Genomic DNA, 16,413 nt, shown 5'->3' with positions numbered 1-16,413 from the left:
GATAGTGTCGCGTGGGGACATAAAATGACTTACACGTATAGTCGATCTTTCTACTATTACATATAAAATGGAAACATGAAAAGCTATATTCTTAAAACAACTCATGTAAACACCTTAATCATAATATTGTCTTACTCAGAATAAGGCACATAATTTGATTACTGATTACTGATGTCTATGTATATTTAGTCAGTGTTCCCTGTATTTAATTTCAAGACTGGTCTGTTGGAATTACACTAAATTGCTTGTGCATTGTCAGATTAATGTGTTTAAGTCATTATTGTGATAGGCTGTTAAACTTCCCTATTTGAATTCTTTAGTTTCTGTTGTGCAGGTAAGAGAAGAATATTGGATTGTCTTAGAAATCTGTTAACAAAATGAATACAAATATATTATTATAACATCTTACAAGATCTGAAAATGTGATATTGATTTTATACAATCATTCAATAAACAGCAAGTTAATAAGAAACATTCTTAGACACAATTACAAAAAAGTATTTGTTCTGTTTTGGCTAGTCTCAAACAAATCTAGATCAAATCAGAACATTTGTGCATTTACTGTATTAGCAACACACATTCCATTCCATTCCATTTTCTACCGCTTATCCGAACTACCTCGGGTCACGGGGAGCCTGTGCCTATCTCAGGAGTCATCGGGCATCAAGGCAGGATACACCCTGGATGGAGTGCCAACCCATCGCAGGGCACACACACTCACTCATTCACTCACGCACTCACACCCTACGGACAATTTTTTCCAGAGATGCCAATCAACCTACCATGCATGTCTTTGGACTTGGGGAGGAAACCGGAGTACCCGGAGGAAACCCGGGTACGGGGAGAACATGCAAACTCCACACACACAAGTCGGAAGCGGGAATCGTACACCCAACCCTGGAGGTGTGAGGCGAACGTGCTAACCACTAAGCCACCGTGCCCCCCCCCAGCAACACACATATTCCTACTAATTAAATAAGAATGATCAGAATGCACAATTTTGTAATTATGGCGTTTTAGTGTTATGTGGATCTTTTATATGAATTTTAGGATTGTTGGTCTTGGTCTTGACTTGGTCCCGGCCTGCCTAGGTCTTGATTTTTTCTTGGTCTCACAAAGTCTTGGTTTTTGTCTTGGTTTTGACACCCTTTGGTCTTGGTCTGGGTTTAGATGGTCTCGACTACAACATTAGTTGCTACTCTGGAGGACCTCGGAATCCCGGTCAACAACAACCTTTCAAGTACCCACCAACAGGGGCTACTTCCACTGCCCTGGCTTCACTAGCTCAACCTAAGCCAGCCGGCCAAAAAGGACTGTTAAATCTTCTTATTCCAGACCACTTGCCAGTTTTTCCGATCTCGCAGCACCCTCAACGTACATCTATATTTCAAACTCTGCTTCAAGTCACCCCCTCGCCTTCTGCTACCCCTCTATACAATCTATCCACTGCCGTTTCTGTGCATAGTTTCGGTAGGCCATGCGTTTCACCTGCAGCCGTTACTGTGTCTTCCAAAAAGGGAACTGAAATAATCCATGGTAAGGACATGAATTTGGCTGCCTTGATGCTTCCATCCCCAGAAATAAATTGTCAAATTGTTGATGTGGTGACGTGACAGTCTATATTAAAACTTCAGATCCCAGACAACAACGCTATCTCGTTTGGAAAAGTTATCATCGTCTTTGACGTTTAGAGAGATAGCATATGTCAAAACCTTCCCCAAACCCAGGAAGAACGCAAAATCTACCTGGCTATGTTAGCAGAATTGGGGTGGACTTTTTTTTAGAATATCACAAATCTTTTTCAGCAAAATCAGCCTCTTTTATGATCACTATTCAACAGTATATAGTGGTTCTGGACTGGTGGCCATCAGGTAAGGGGACCATAATGACCGGGGTGGCCACCCTCAACGTAGGCTCAGCCAGCTTACTGCTCCCCAAAATGTATTTAGGGGCGACCTCCTCCTCTACTTCACCCACAGTAAATGGGGACCCAACTGTCAACAAGGCGAAATCCAAAAATGTAGCTAAAGATCCTTGAGGACCACCAGGGGTCAATTTGTCTTTGAGTGGTTGATTTAATCTATTACAAAAAAGTCAATAATTACAAAATCCGGGAGATGTGAGAAATGACCAATGTCCAAAAAATCCTGAATATAGTCCTCAAGGGAGCGCTTACCCTGCCACATGGAGACGAGACTGACTGCTTGATCCATAGTGGTCGGTCTTTCTGCAACGCGAGTAACCAGGCCGGAAGCGGATCCACATGCAGTAAACATTTTATAAAATAATAAATGACAAAGTCAAACCAAGGTAATCCACAGACTGAACAAAGCATAAAACAAAGACTGACAACAAACAAAGGAAACACTAGGGCTTAAATACACTGGGGTAACAAAGGAAACATGAAAAACCTTGGGAAACTAATTCACAAGAAAAACTACAAAGGACTACAAACATGGGACGGAACAGGAAAACAAAATAATAGTCCAAACCACCAGGGAAAACACTGGATTGTGACACTACCATACTAGGGAGAATTAAATAGCAGTGAAAGGTGCCCTGAGAACTCTTTGTTTTCCTAAATACTTTAAAATATCTCATTATGTGTTCAACAAAACAAAAAAATATAACATTATTTTCCTACTGTACTTGTGGATGATGTCTCATAACTGTAAATTGCCAACATTCTTCCAAATATCTTTTTGTGTTTGTTTGAAGGAATAAAATGTATTTTTGAAACAACTTAAGGGTGAGTCAATGTTGACAGATTTTTCATTTTTGGATGAACTATCCCTTTAAGAGAGCTGTTGCAACACGAACTAAATAAACATATCTGTTACAATAAAACAAATTTCGAACATTTGTGATTAAAGTGATTCATGACCCTGTTTTTAAGACGCACAATATTATCTTTACAGAAAATGGCCAATAACACTGATTAATCCTTTCAGTGATGTCGCAATGAAAAAGGAGCCTATAAAACGAACAGCCCCTAGATGAGGAACGCCTCACAACATTAACGGAGCACACATGTCTAAAGTTTGAGAAGCGTATTCACTTCCACAAAGTCGACGGTCGGCCCATACAGCTGAGGTGGGTAGGCTATGCATTGTAGACGTCTGTTTTTTATCCAGCAAAACTAATGTTGTTTGTTTCATTTTTGGAACTGTAGACGTTAACTTACAACTCACTGTTACTTTTCATCTTAGTTATTAAGATGCGAATAAAATATAAGTAGTAGTACACGAAATTACAGCTACGTAATCAATTAAAATGTAATATGTACAATATTTAAGATCGATAGGTGAAGTTTTAAATGTTAAGTGAATGTAAGCGGCTTGTGCAAGGATATCGCGTGATTAATCAATGTGTTATTTCACGGTGTTATTTTGTATTCGCCTGTACTTTTCCTTTGATAAATGTTTATTGACCCTACCAGGCCTAATTTATACAATTAATGGCCAAATTGGCTTTTTCCACAAATGTGTCACTCATTATATTTTCAACACGGTTTAATGCTGCCATCTGTGGCCAAAACCATAAAGCACACTTACACAAAACACGTGTAAAAAAACAGTTGCTTTTTAAGTCTTCACGTTTTGACGTTATTTACCATCTGGGACTCTTCGGTCATTGTTGGCCGAAAAATTTTACATTTTGAAATGTTAAAAATAGTAGCTTCATCGAAATGAGATGGCACTTTGAATACTTTTATCATATTAGCTCTAGAGCCTAACCTTACATCCTAAACGCAGCAGACTACGCAGGTAGGGCCTTTGCATCACCAGGGGGCCACCTTGAGTATTGAATGAAAGTTTTGCATACCAAGCTTTGACGTCACGTTCAGCACTAAACCTTTGACCTTGCTGGAGAATATCACGTGATTTCGTCATCGTTTCCCGCGGCTAGGTCCGGAAAACTGTTTTCGAGCAGATTTCTGAAGCTGTTCTTTTTTTCTAATTACAAGTTGTGGTTCTTGTTTCATGCGTCACAGTTATGATCAATTTACAGGTGATTCAGTGCTGTTACACATCCTGAAGTTTGCCTTGTCAGAGTTTTCCATTTTAAAAGTAAATCGGGTTTAAATGTCAGGAGTTCATGTCGGAAAAAAGTAAACTTGTTACTTTCTTTCCTTTGCTAATGTAATAAGATTATGCAGATTTAATTTAATTTAATTTTTTAATTGTTCATAGTGCTAACACGTTTTATAAAATGCATTGACATTGCCAATCATAAAATATTTGAAACAATTAAAGTTTGTACTATCGGGTTATTTTTTAAAGTGTGATTAAACTGAAATTTAAAATGAAATGTAATTTAATATTTTTGTGCAAAGATAAAAGACATGAGGTGTTTGCAGTTACATATGAACAACGTCATAGTGAGTTCAATTAAATTGGTCCATACTGATGGGGTCGAAAGTAACAATGTGCAACTTATCTACAAAGTGAAATGATACAAAAGTCATAAAACATTTGAACAAAACACCACCTGGAATTGCCAGGGATTTTCCTCCATAGAGAATTTGGAGGCGCCTGCCTCTGTCAAATGTTGTGCCGCCTCAGACTCTCGCCAAAATGATATCGGGGGTCAACGTTGAGCAACGTTTTGCTATGGTTTCCGGGTTGAAAGACATGTTTCCTGGAAACGGTTTGCAACGGGGTATTAGATACGTTTTCTCTTGTTTGGTGGGTGTGTCAAGTTTTTCATTGCGCTGTAGCCTATATTAATAAATTAGACCTTATTGTAAAATGGGTCGCTTTCAATACTACACATAATATATACAAATTATTCTGAATAATCATGGTCGTCCGTTGATTTAAATATACTGTATAGGCTACATAAACAATTATTCACTCCCCATCATAGTGACACAGAGCAGACATAATAAATCACGCATACGTAACATAATACATTGCAATGGTCCAATGCATGAGTAAAACGTCTGATATTGTATATTTTAAATTATAGAAAAAATTACAATGTCAGAAGCACTGGCATTTTCTGAAACAGAAAATGTGATGCGTGTCAAACAGAAGGGATTGGGTGATGTCTTTCCAGCACAGTGCGCTCCCTTTACTGTAACGTTTATTTTATCAATATAATGTAGAGCCTAACCAGACAAACATAAAATGAGACCGAGAACATTATCACTTGATTTATTATATGCAGTTCAGTAGTAAAAATCAATAAGTACCTGCTTCAGGTTGCAGTCCCATAAACAGGACAAACCTTATATTAAGACTAAAACAGTAGAAACTAAAATCTTAACTTTAAACAGGGGGTAATAAGGTATTAAGCGCGTTTACATTATTTATACGAAGACATTTTATACAGCCACTGTTGTTAGACTTTGATACTGCTTTAACCAGAACATTGTTTACCCTACGTCGAACGATGCGGAAGTCAAAAACCCGGAAGCGTGAAAAAGCCCATTAGCAGTGAAAGCGGCAAGTAAACAGTCACTTTTGTTTCAGCTTTAGATGTTAAATACAGAATAACAAATAATTCACATAAATAATTAATTCGGAAATGCGTTTGAGAAAAAAAAAATTATCCAACAGTTTTTTGACCCGACGGAGGGGTTTAAACAGACCAATCACAGCGCTTGTGGTCCGCGTTGAGTTGGCTATCGCAGGGAACCCGGCTCTGCGTAGGCTACGGTGGGTCCTATGACGAGAATAAACTGAGCTAATGTCATATCTGAACAACTGGGGAATTCACAGACTTCTCCATAGAGTGCTATACTGGAACCTAGTGGTTACTCCATTACACATGCCACAAAATTCTTAAAAAATATATTTCAGTACTTTTTAGTGTTTTCAGTGTGTAAAAATGGGTAATAATTATTACATAAATATTAACTGGTACCATCAAAATTTCAACAAAATATGAAATAAAAAACATTATTAAACAAAAGTGTATTACATAAATTTTCCTGAAAAAAGAAGTTACATTTTTAAGGCTTTGGTCACTTTTTACCACGGAGCCAAGTGTGCCTTCGAGTTCAAATAAGTACATTTATATTAACTAATAGTAAGTATTCAATTGTCTTTTATTAATCAAGGAGAAAAAGACGAAATGCATCCAACCCAGTTCCATAAGATGAAACGGAGACACAAGTTAAAAAAAAATCAACAAAACCCTCGGAGGAATGACAACAATTTCAGATCACAGCATCCTGAAGAGAACGAAAACTGGGAAAAGGAGATAGAGGAGTGTGCACGCTCCAATGAATTTAAAGACCAACCCCCTTATGGTAATTTATTTACAGAGAAAAAATAAGTACATTTATGCATTTATTAATTGTGACCCTGGGCCACAAAACCAGTCATAAGGTTAAATTTCTTTAATGAGATTTATACATCGTTATACATCATTTGACCCATACAATGTATTGTTGTTACAAATTGACCAGTGCTACTTATGACTGGTTTTGTGGTGCAAGGTCACAATTAAAGTAAAAGTTCACCCAAAAATAAAAATTCTGTCATCATTTACTCACCCTCTTGTCATTTCAAGCCTGTATGACTGACATTCTTCCACAGAACACAAAAGATATTTTTAAGAATTTTGTTAACAGCCACCTAATCACTTGCATTGGTTTTGTGTCCATACAATAGAAGTGAATGGGGCCAGTAGTGTTCTGTTAACAACATTCTTCAAAATATCTTAAAATAAGAAAGTCATAAAGCTTTGAAAAGACAAGAGGGGGAAATAATGACAGAATTTAAAAAAACGGTAACTATCACTTCGGTAACTATCACTATAAACTTCTGAGAAGTTTAGAACAAACCATTTACTGTGCCCTCCACTATTATTGGCACCCTTGGTGAACATGAGCAAAGAAGGCTGTAAAAATAAATCTGCATTGTTTCTCGTTTTGATCTTCCATACGTGTTTGACACAATTATTGGCTCCCTTGTATTTATTAAACTCCGCAACCTCAATTTATAAGAAAAACAGCTCTGAGAGTTTTCTTTTCAGTCTGATGAGGTTTGAGAATACACTTAGTCACCCGAGTCCATTCCTCCATAAAGAATTTCTCCAGATCCTTCAAATGTTGTTGCTCCCTCTTCTTCAGTTCATCCCAATATTTTCTACAGGGTTCAGGTCAGGGAACTGGGATGGCTATGGCAGGATCTTGATTTAGTGTTCAGTGACCCATTTTTGGTTGACTTTATTTTGAACCAACGGGCTGACTAAAGAGCTAACCAAGACCTATTATAATATTTCTATAAGAGAAAGTTAGGTTTGAGTTTTATATCTGTTGGTATTTGATATAATATATGATTTCACGTATCTGAAAAATATGTCTAGAATCCTAGACTATAAAAGTAGGTCCCCAACAACGAATATCTGGCGGTAGATTTAATTTTGGACATGGGGCACTTTTTTATTCTTGTGTGCACCAAACCTATCTTGTGTTATTGCTGCCAATAAAACTCTTTCCCATTCAGTCGGTCTCTCGATGTTGTGTTAAGAGACAGACTGGGGTTTGATTCTAAGAACCTATCATCAAACAGAGGTGGGCGCATTGGATTGTGGACGCCATTCCTTTGTGTACCAATCCCAGGTCACCGTGCCCACTGGCAGTGAGAGCTTACTCCACTGGAGTTGGGCCCCCTAGTGGGCACTGGCCAAAGGCGCCTTTTTGGCAGACAATGTAGCTGCGGGATGGGCTACGCCCAGTACCTTCGCGAGGTTTCACAACCTCCAAGTGGAACCAGTGTCTTACACCCTACCGTGTAGGACAGGCATATGGCCTGGGCGTACGCCTGCGAAAGCGCCTTCTTCCCTCTTAATGCAAGTACGGTGCGCTATATAGCCTCCCTACTTTCCCCCATTGGGTGAAGTATAGGCATTCCATCCATCACTAAGCAATTTGGTAACAGCACAGGCTGAGCGGTCTGTTGGAACCAAGTCCAGTAATAGGTAGAGTCGCCCCTACTCAGGTGGACCCCTATACTAGGACTATTGCCCCATACATAGTGACTCCCCCGTTGGGTAGTCCTGTGTGTTGATTTCCTCACTCCTGATTCCCCTGTTGGCGAATCTGTGACCTCCCCTCCGGTGGCACACCCACCTGGGTTCTGGCCCCCCACGGCCGGACTTTTTTTTGCATGTGATCTCCTTCGGGAGACCATGTCAGATTCTCCACATGTCACCTCCCGTATGGCAGGATGTGGTCTCCGTAACAAGAGGAGAGCAGTGTTTTCCCCAGTGCGAGGGCTCCGGACCGCGCCTCACTTACAAGGCGAACGCCCTGTCCGTGATGACTGTCAGTACAGGCTTCACAGTATGTCCACTACTATTTCACTAGAAAGGTTACGTCTCGCTGCAACGCTCACTTGTGACTCGCTAGGCTAGTCAGTGTCGCTCAGCTTGAGGTCGTAATACGGCTCAGCGCTGTGGCGTGTTGAGATAGGTCCCCAGTCTGTCTCTCAACACAACGTCGAGAGACCGACTGAAGGGGAATGTCTGGGTTACGTCTCTGTTACGTCTGTAAGCTTCGTTCCATGATGGAGGGAACGAGACGTTGTGTCTTCATGCCACAACGCTTTGCTGATCCGCTGCAAGGAGCACCTCCAGGTTCCTCCAGGACTGGTGTGGGTGGGCCATTCGCCAAAGCCCATTGGCATTTTAGTTTTATGTCGGAGATGATAGGTTCTCAAAATAAAACCTCCATCAGGGAACGAAGGTTACAGACGTAACGAGACGTTTTCATTTCATATGGACATAGAACCCAGTCCTGGTTGAAGTTCCAGTATGTTAGATTAATATAGAGTTTCTTTTTGCCAAACAACTTGTTGATGGAGGACAGTTTTACTTTAGTGTCAGAAAAATAAAATAAAAATAAAGTTCAACTTATTTCTGCAATTCTCCATCATTGATCTTTGAAAAGTCATTGGCCACTGAAAATAGTATTTGTGCTGTGCATTTAGAAAATATAAACACGCATTCTCTTTCAGGCAGATTTGCAACATCTCCAGTCCTTTAAAAATTCTTAATTATTCAAACTTCAAAAAGTTTCAAACATTTCCTTTTAAATCCACCTATTTTGTGTAGCTCAACAATCTTTTGCTACACATCAGAACTATATTCTTTGGTTTTTACCTATTGTGATGAATGATTAAGGGGTTTTGGGCTTTGTGTTATTTTCATGTGAAACAAGAAGTCATGACTGGACAGCATCATGTTTCTATCACCTTGGTGTGCTCAGAAATTTTTTATATTAATGGGGATATACTTGAGATATTTTACTTCTAAGAATTTCTAGGGGTGCCGGTAATTATGGCCAGGGCTTGTTAGAGAAAAAACATGTTTTTCATAATGTGATATTTCCCCCACTACAAATTGTTTAACTTGAATGAAATCTACAATTCTGTAGATTTTTAAATAAAAGATCAAAACTAGAAACAATGCAGATTTATTTCTACAGCCTTCTTTGTGTGCCAATAATAGTGGAGGGCACTGTATATCTTTATTAGTAGTAGTATTGTTTTTCCGTTGATTAAAGATGCTTTCTGCTCTGCTTCAGCAGATTCTGGAGATGAACTGAATACAACTGAGATGATTTCGTGTGATGTCCAAAATAGCGCAAACATAAACCACCAAGACCACTACATCCCAGCAGCTCACCACACACACCCTGTAAAATGGGTCCGCTATATTTATGCCAAAGTGGCTGACCAGTTTTCTGATGCTGAAGAATAAGGCTGTCTACTGTTACATGTTTTGTTTTTACTAGAATATTTTATTTCTTAATTTGAAGATTACAATTTTACTGTTTTTAAGTTTATAAATGTTTTAAGTTTATAAATACAGAGTTAATGAAAATGTTCAGTTTATAAATACAGAGTTAATGAAAATGTTCATTTAAAGAAGTGGTTCAACCAAATATGAAAACTCTCTCATAGTTTACCCACTGGTATTACATCCTAGATGTATATAACTTCCTTTCTTTGGTTAAACACAAATTAATAATTTCATGTTAAAATGTTGGCATGTTATTTTTGCACACAGGGTTCAATGGTGAAACTGCAAAAAACATATTAATGTATTTAAAATGACTTAAATGGGTTAATACATTTATTCTAAAGCAAAATCATATCTTTGTGTGAGAAAACATCAGGTTTTATTTGGCGAATGGACAGCACATATTCAATGAGATATAACATTATAAACACGCAGCCATTTTTGGACTTACTGCTCTCAATTATATGTGTAAAGTCAAAGAATGTATTGATGGTAGGTAAATTATGAGAGAGTTTTTATATTCTGATGAAATATTTATATTACTATGTTTTTGTTTTTAGTGACATCTCATTGTCTAAAATTAAGTTAACAATTGTAAACAAGAATGTTGATCAATTCATTGCTTAACACCATAATACTTCTGTACTGCTAATTTACGTTTCCATGTTAGTCAAGGTATAGTTGAGAATTTAAAGTGGTTCATGTAAATCAAAAAAAAAATTTGAATTAACTAATGTTCTTGAAGTTTACGGCACAATAAAATCCTGAAATGTAACCGAAAATGATAAGCTTAATTCTTTATAGACTTGGTCGGTGTCTTCTCATAGCTGGAGGGACGAAGTCAGCGTGGGGAAAAAATAGCTTCCAGTGTTGCCAGATGCGGTGGGTTCCCGCCCAATTGGGCTTCTTTTGAACGGGATTAGTCTGGAGAAAAAACATTTGACTGTTTTACTGAGCTGCTTATATAATTAAGAACCTTTTCTTTGCTATTATTTAGTCACGTTATGTCAAAACGTTCGGAAATAATGTATAGTACAGTCATAAGCACATTATTTATCCACAAAGCCCTTATTGGTTAAGTTTAACCAATCGGGTCTGGGATAGGGAGACCTGTCAATCATTCTGCGGTTGAGATGTGATGACTCGTTAGTGACGGGGTTGCAGATCCAGATGCAGGCTGACGGTGATGATGGGTAAACAAAGGTTAATTTAAACTCAAAACAGGAACAAAATAAAAGCCCACGATGGGGGGTGACAAAGACAAGAATAAATAATATATAAAACGACAAGAATGAAAAGACTTACCACGAGGGGGCAAAAACTAAATCAAAACAAGTCGAAACACCTAGGGATGAGCATTTAAAGCAAAAATTATATTCGAAGGTCGATGAGAACTATTCGAAAATTATTCGAAATTCGCACCCCTCCCCCACATGGACGCATTTACAGTATTACACACACACAAACTGAATGAGTGATAGAACATTTACGCTTTAAATCCGTATGACGGCACACTGCTTTATGTATTATGGAATAGGCAATCTTACATCAAGCTAAAATAACGTGCTGAAACATTAATATATTAACAACCGAATGACGGCACTTATTAACTGTACGTCAATGGGCATCAACCGCTCATAATGCTAGGACATTTCGTTGTAAAATATGAGCATGCACATTTATACCAACTAAAACAGTGTGATTGATCAAAGAAAATATATTAAAGCCATAAAGATTTTAGACCAAACTTAAAACGCGTTAAAACATATTAACCAAATTACACATTCTGGCAGTGATCGTTTTTCTAGACTAACAGTAAACTCGTGCAGTACATACTCCATAAATTTTTTAAAACCCTCTCCTTCAAAAAAGCCGAACGGAAGCACATCCTTAGCGATCATCTTGCTAGTTAGAGCCGTTATTTGCTCCGCCCGTCGGGCATCCAAATTGGTTGGTCTGACCAAAAAAAACTAGCAACTGATTGCTGACCTCCTGTGGATGGATCTGCTGGATGCTTCGCCCTCAAATGATTGTGCATCGTAGTTGTTGATCCATGATAAGCCAGCTTTGCATTACAGAGTTTGCACTGCACTTTATTCTCATTCATTTTATTAAAGGACCCCCACACAGAACTCATTTTTGACATCGTCTCAATTTACCGTTTGCGTTATGCCGCGCGGGTCAGTGTGCGTAACTTCGTTACCAATTCTTGTGGGAAAATACGATACGATACGATACGAAGCAAACAGGAAACAGGGTACATGGTACAATAAACGAGCACAGGACAATGAACACGATGTTTTAAAATGAGACTGACAAAGGATAATTAACAAGGGGCACGGGTGGGTAATGAAACACTACTGGGAAGGTTTGTTGGACTTTAAAAAATGTCCTGCATGTCCAAAAATTGGAGAGAGGGGATTTCTAATCAAACTGAGGTTTATTAATCAGATTAACAAAAATACAGCGCGCTGGGTTGCTGGACAACACTCCTCTGTCCTTCCCAGGAACAACAACCCCCACAGCACATATTCACAGCATTTATTGTTATTTCACACCGATCTCTCTTCTGCCGGGGGGCCAGGATCCCCCTTGCCTCCACCAATCACCAGCTTCTGCCTTATCTCGTTCCTGTAAAACACTTCTGAAACAACATTCCAAATACCTCCCCCAACCCCCTAAACAACTGTTGCCAAAGATGCCTTTTCTCCCCCACAAACTCACATTCATTTGTTGCAAGCACTTCAATATCAGCACATAGCTTGGGTATCAAATGTATGTATTAAAACACTCACAATATTATGACTTCACCTCTATATAAGACAAAACTAATTAAATGATTAAATGTAATTACGTAACTAATTAAATGATTAAATCCTTCAGAAGGTAACAAGGAAACAAGATGGTGGGCCAACGCTGTGCAGCGTTGTCCTGTTGAAAGACCCAGGGCCTTATCGTACACCCGGCAGCACAAGGCACAGCGCAAGTGTTTTTGCTAGTTTCAGCCCGACGCAGTTCTCTTTTTCCTGTCCTGCTCCAGGTGGTGTGGAACCAAATAGAGCGAGTTAAGAATAAACAAACATGCCGTTAAAGATAGCTAAATATTGTGCCACCCCTGGTTGGGGAAGAAAACAGTCGCTGCATAACCTTCCTTCAGATTCCGATATTAGTAATGTGGGGTTAAAGTTAATTTTAAAGATGTTCCAGCTCATGTGGGGAAAACATGAAGCGTTTGTTCATTTCATTTCTCTGCGGATTCCTTCATGAACAAGGCACAGTTCGACACTGAATTTGTGGAGAGTTTAAAATTAAAAAGCAGTGCTGTGCCTTCAATTGGATCCGATACATTGCACTATACGTTTTAAACAACATGCATACACCAATCAACATTACAGCAGATATACTGAAACCTATACTGAAGAAATATCACAAACACCAGCGGCTAATATGTTCTGAGTTATACCAAACAAAGATTACCCAGAGGCTTGTTAAAAAATAAACACGCAAATTTTCCTGTACAATGTTTAAGCATGTGATCAGTTTACACAGATTTAAGCATCTTTGTATACAAGCCAAAACAAATGAGTGACGTCATAAGCCTGCACCAGAGAGGGGTCGGATTCTTGCAGGGAGTCGCAATTCGGCAACATCTGCCTACTTCTCTGCTGGGTGGGCCTATTCTTCAAAGCTTACACCTGCCAGGCCCTTCTGGCTACACATCTGCATCCTGTCATAGGACCATGACTATAGTTTCAAGGATAAGTTACTTCTTGCACTAGGTTTCACTAGATCTCTTTTTGTCCAAATGTGACTAAGTCTGTGCTCAAAATATAAACCAAATCAACCAGGAGGCAAATTGAGAGATGAAGGGGAAAACAGCTGGTGGACAAAGTGAAAGCAATAAAATTACCGGAGTATATTGTATAATCTTACATGTGTTTTGATGCTTAGTCTCATTTCGTCTGACTAACAGCAGATTCAACAGGTATTATTAAACCAACAGAGACCATGGGAAATTACCACTTCAAACAACATAAAGAAAAGTATAATAAAATAGAATACATACATTTAGCAGACGCTTTCATCCAAAGCCATTTACAAAATGCGGAAAAATGGCAATCACAACAGCGAAGGAAAAAATTTCCTTCTGATGGGGATGGGCAGGTTTTTCCAAAACGGAGAACAGTCCAGGAAAAGGACATGATCGAGACTTTGTGTCTTTTTGAGGAGGCATCGCTTGTGATATTCGTTAGGCTCAACCTGATTTAGCCAAGTGGTTGATGCCCTCAGGGCAACATATTTTGTTGACCTCAGGACAACATTTTTATAAATTAAACCTAAACCCACACCAAACCCCAGCCCTAACCATAATTTACCCCTAAAATCAGAGAGAAATGATAAGTGAAAAACAATGGTCTAGAAGCACCTAATCCAGGTTGGGAGATGAAACTTAAATTTATAAACTGTAAATTTATTTCTTAAATCTGATTGGTTGATTTAAATGTTGTTCCAGGGTCTACATGATGTTGCCCTAGGGACATCAACCACTTGGCAATAACAGGAGAGCCACTAAACTAACTTCAGGAGGTGAAGCCACCGGAAGCGATCACACCGTCATCTTGGTATGCCCAACTGACAGAGACCGCCATTGACTTAGTCAAAATGACTAAAATAACCAGTTTTTCAGCTTATTAGGCACGTGATAAGTATTTAGCACACATGCGTGTTTAAATTAATTGGAACTTCTGATGTTTTTTCCTGTTTATGTCTATTTTGGGCAGAATACAGATGTATAGAAATAAATAAATTTCAATTTCAGCACCGGTTTAATATGGGTAATTAAGAAATTTTGGAAAAGTGTTTATCTTTCATTTCCGATGTCTATATCAAATCTTATTTTCATAGGTATTGAATATTTAAGGAATTTCACCATTCAACTTGAATGTATCAGAGAATATTCTTTAATAAGGAAATCTATTCAGTGATTGGTCCATGCAAATGTCGTCATCCAAAATCCCGTTTGCGGCATAGCAAAGTGCCGTAAATCATCTATAACCCTTACATATAAGATTTGGTCCTTGTTAGGTTTTAATTCCCCACACAAATAAATATTGTTTGCAAGACTGTCAGGGATTGCAAGGAGAGAACCCAGGCGCAGACAAAAGCGGGTGGAAAAGATTCTGATAATTAACACAAAACACAAAGCAAAGACCCATGAGGGGGTAAAAAACACTGACAGGGATATATTAACAAACAGACTTGACAGGAACAATAAACTAGACTGACTATACTAATAAAACACTTGACAAACACTAGACTGGACTAGATTTAAGATTTGACTGAGGAGCAAGATAGACACAATCCTCATGCATGAAACATTCGTAAATATGTCAGTAAATTCCGAGTAATTTGCACGTAAAACAGACCTTCTCGCAACTTTCCTACGGATTCACAAATACTTCGTAAACTTCAGATTTCGTAGTAAAATATACTTTAATGAATTATAATCACTCGTAAAAAGGGCGTGCATGTACAGTCATTCACAATAAACCATGAAATACAGCTATGCAAATTACGTATCTAGGAATGGTGGAATCATCTGGACTTCATTCTCTGATTTGGCTACATTATATTGCATAAATGCATGAGATGCTAATATATGCTAACCAAAAAAAGGCCAATCAATCCAAAAAAGCGTTTGGTGGCACCTGAGAATGCTTTGGAGGCACTGCACTTTATTCTGGAAATGCGTTGGTTGCTGTGATTTAGAATATCTGCAACAGTTAGCCTACTTTAGTATCTTATTTCGAAGAATATTACTTAATATGAAAATGCAGTAACCATTAATATTAAACTTCTCGACTGTAGTGTTTGATGGTTGGTCAATATAGTGTTTGTCCTGCCTCTTCTCCGCTGTGATTGGACGCCTGTGTAAAAGATGACAGTGACGAACAGCTCTGCGTTTTAAAGAAAGTAAAAAATGATTTAAGACATGGCAAAAGGACGTGCGAAATATTATTATGATACGGTGCATCAAAATGCAGTGTCATCAGTTTCATAAAGAATCCAGAATGTTACATGCGGTTGTACGTACTATGTAGACGTGGTGGAGCAGGTATACATATATTTCATACCAACTAACATTTTGAAAATATGAACATTTAGTGAATATGAATACAAAAATTTAAGTCAAAACGAACAATTTTCACAAAAAAAATCGTTCTGCTCCTGTTTCATGAATGAGGCATGTCGAACAGGCACAGGACAGCAAACACAAGGACATTAAATAGGGAATTCTAAAGAGGGATTATAACAGTGGGCAGGCAGATGTGGGGAATCACACTGGCGGGAAGCTATCGAGGGGGCGGGGTCAGGAGACGAGACAGGAGAAAACATAGCACGCCAAAACAAACAATGCCATGTGTCTCACACAAAACACGTGGCGCTGTCATGAACCTGCCACAAGACTAGAAAAGCATGACAATGGGTGTGTTCAACTTGAACCGCCGCCGACACCACGTGGGGCATTAAAGAGGCGCGAGAGCGTTTCGAGGTCTCTCAGGAGCGGCTGCATCAGGCTGTGATGACGACATAGATTTTCATGATTGGCTAGACAACGATCACGTGCGTTTCGGGTTTATTATAACGCTCAGT

General features: G+C 38.6%; 1 long non-coding RNA gene across 1 annotated transcript; it reads left to right on the top strand.

The window, feature by feature from the left end:
• Nucleotides 1–2,890: 2,890 nt before the first annotated feature.
• On the top strand, nt 2,891–10,534 carry LOC130424903 (uncharacterized). The gene is made up of 3 exons (XR_008907008.1): nt 2,891–3,093; nt 6,068–6,259; nt 9,545–10,534. It is a non-coding gene; the product is annotated as an uncharacterized LOC130424903 (long non-coding RNA).
• Nucleotides 10,535–16,413: the final 5,879 nt, after the last annotated feature.

The sequence above is a fragment of the Triplophysa dalaica genome, chromosome 6 (assembly GCF_015846415.1).
Source record: "Triplophysa dalaica isolate WHDGS20190420 chromosome 6, ASM1584641v1, whole genome shotgun sequence".
NCBI classification, from domain to species: domain Eukaryota; kingdom Metazoa; phylum Chordata; class Actinopteri; order Cypriniformes; family Nemacheilidae; genus Triplophysa; species Triplophysa dalaica.
This window is presented reverse-complemented; position numbering and strand designations above follow the sequence as displayed.